Source organism: Petaurus breviceps, unplaced genomic scaffold, assembly GCF_028583685.1.
Source record: "Petaurus breviceps papuanus isolate PSGF00001 unplaced genomic scaffold, PetGlider_PUasm1.0 90895, whole genome shotgun sequence".
In the NCBI taxonomy this organism is placed as follows: Eukaryota; Metazoa; Chordata; class Mammalia; order Diprotodontia; family Petauridae; genus Petaurus; species Petaurus breviceps.
The window spans coordinates 11,505,025-11,507,369 of NW_027187372.1; the positions used below are offsets into that span (position 1 = coordinate 11,505,025).

The 2,345-nt window shown below is 44.8% G+C and overlaps 1 pseudogene; it reads right to left on the bottom strand.

The window, feature by feature from the left end:
• Window positions 1–233: 233 nt before the first annotated feature.
• LOC138150880 (phosphoglycerate mutase 1 pseudogene) lies at window positions 234–1,861 on the bottom strand (annotated as a pseudogene).
• Between the last annotated feature and the right edge of the window lie 484 nt (window positions 1,862–2,345).

The window sequence follows — 2,345 nt, forward strand, 5'->3', positions numbered from 1 at the left end:
TCTTTATTGCTCCTCCTTTTGAAGGAATTATATTATCATGAAGGCAAGTTTAAGGAGATGTTAGTTGCTCAGCTTTTGGCAGAAAGAGGGCTCCCAAAGAAATTTCATAATTTAAGTCTCCTATGACTACTATATGGCCTACAGTACCAGACTTGAAATATGTTTCCCAAAGTCCTCAACTATCTTCTATTACAGTTCTGTTGGTCTGTAATGTACTGTACTTGCAAGATTGATTGTTTTCTTTTTTTTTATTGCACATCACTCCTTTATTATAGTGAACAATAAAAAAGGGGGGGAGGTTAGTACAGTTATGCTAAGACTGATGAGGACCCAGGTGGCTGGACATAAAGTGGAAGGCAAGTGGACACTGAGACACACTTAAACAAGATCTAGGGGCATTTTACTACCACAGAACAGAGTGGGAGCTATAAAACACACAATGAGATGTACTAGTCCACCCCTTAGAAATCAAAGAACCCTTCCTTCTCTGATGTGGCTTGAGATCTCTGCTGACTACCAAAAGTTTAATTTCAAAAGTCACTAATAACCAGCCTAAAAGGGTCTTTTGTGAAAGCAAATGTGACAAACATTGGGACATAATCTTAACCTCCCAGATTCATTTTTTTTCTTCAATTAGGGAGGAAATAAGACTTTCTTGATTTGTTAAATAACCACCCAAGTTATAGGTAGCTTACTACAACAGCCCCTGAGAGGGCTGCCCTACTTGCAGGACTGTCTCATAGCAATAACTGGACCAATTGTTTCTTTCAACTCCCCATATTGGTGACTTCTTACTATGTCCCTATCCCTAACCCCTAACCAGGTCCTTACTGAGCCAAACCACCCCGGAGGCATTTTGACTAATGTGGTTGAGGGGAAGGGCAACAAGAGAGAAAAGAATTGGTCTGAAACAGGGAGGAAACGAGAAAAGGAGCCATCAGTCCCCCACCTTCAGCTATGTGTTATGTTCCCTAAGGTGATGGTCAGTGTGTGGAGCAGGCAGGGGAGAGATGTGGTGGGATAGTGAGAAGGGAAGGACCTGGCTACTGCTGCCACATGCTGGTAGCCTGCTTTCACTTCTTGGCCTTGCCTTGGGCTGCCACAGCCTCCATGGCTTTGCGGAACAGTCTTTTCATCCCTGAGGAACTGCATGGGCTTGACTGGTTTCAGATTCTTGTCCAACTCATACGTGATAGGAACACTAGTGGGCAAATTCAGCTCCATGATTGCTTCTTCAGATAGACCCTCAAGATGTTTGACAATCCCTCAAAGACTATTGCTATGAGCTGCAATCAGAACACATTTTCCTTCCTTGATCTGGGGGACAATTTCCTCATTCCAGAAGGGTAGAGCCCAGGCAATGGTGTCTTTCAGGCTCTCACAGGAAGGCAGGTGATCCTCAGTCAGATATGCAATAGCGAAGGTCCTTGCTGATGTTGATGTAGAAGGGGTGGTCAGGTTCCATTGGAGGTGGTGGGATGTCATAGGATCGCCATCAGATCTTCACCTGGGCCTCACCATGCTTAGCAGCTGTCTCCTCTTTGTTGAGGCCTGTCAGACCTCTATAGTGCCGCTCATTGAGGCGCCAAGTCCTCACTACAGGCAACCACATCTGGTCAATGGCATCTAGTACTGGCCAAAGGGAACGAATTGTTCTCTTCTGAACAGAGGTGAAGCAGATATCAAATTCATAGCCAGCATCTCGCAGCACTTGGCTGCCGCTCTTGGCCTCCTCGTGCCCGGCAGGGCTCAGGTCCATGTTGTACCAGCCACTGAAGCGGTTCTCCAGGTTCCAGGGGCTCTCTCCATGCCAAATCAGCACCAGCTTGTAGGCAGCCATGGCGGGGCAGAAGCTCGGGGCAGCAGGGATCGAGGAAACAGGCAGACAGGCGAGCAAGATGGCTTGTTTTCTTAATCAGCCAAATATGCCCCAACATCCGTTAACCCTTCTAATTCTTGTATTTATACACGAACACATCTTTTTTGAGAATAGAATTTATTTTAATTATTCTTTTCAGTTATCATGCCTTTTTTTTCTGCCTTGTACTCCTACTCTGCCTGTGACTCATCTGTCTTTGACTGAGTTTTCTTCCACCTCAGGTCTTCCTCAATTTCAGATCTCTTTTTTCTCTCCCTAACATTTTCCTGTTGCTTATTTTCTTACTTCTTCCCATTTAATTACATTTTTTTCTAGAAGATCGTACCTTAAGCCTTTTGTAACCTCTTCTCACATTAGATAATTTGTATTTTATCAGCCTCAGTGTCCAATACTAGTGACTTCTGGGGGATAGAACTGGTACCAGGTGGATGCCAGTGTACTTTCCCTCAGGTGTAGTGGAGAACAA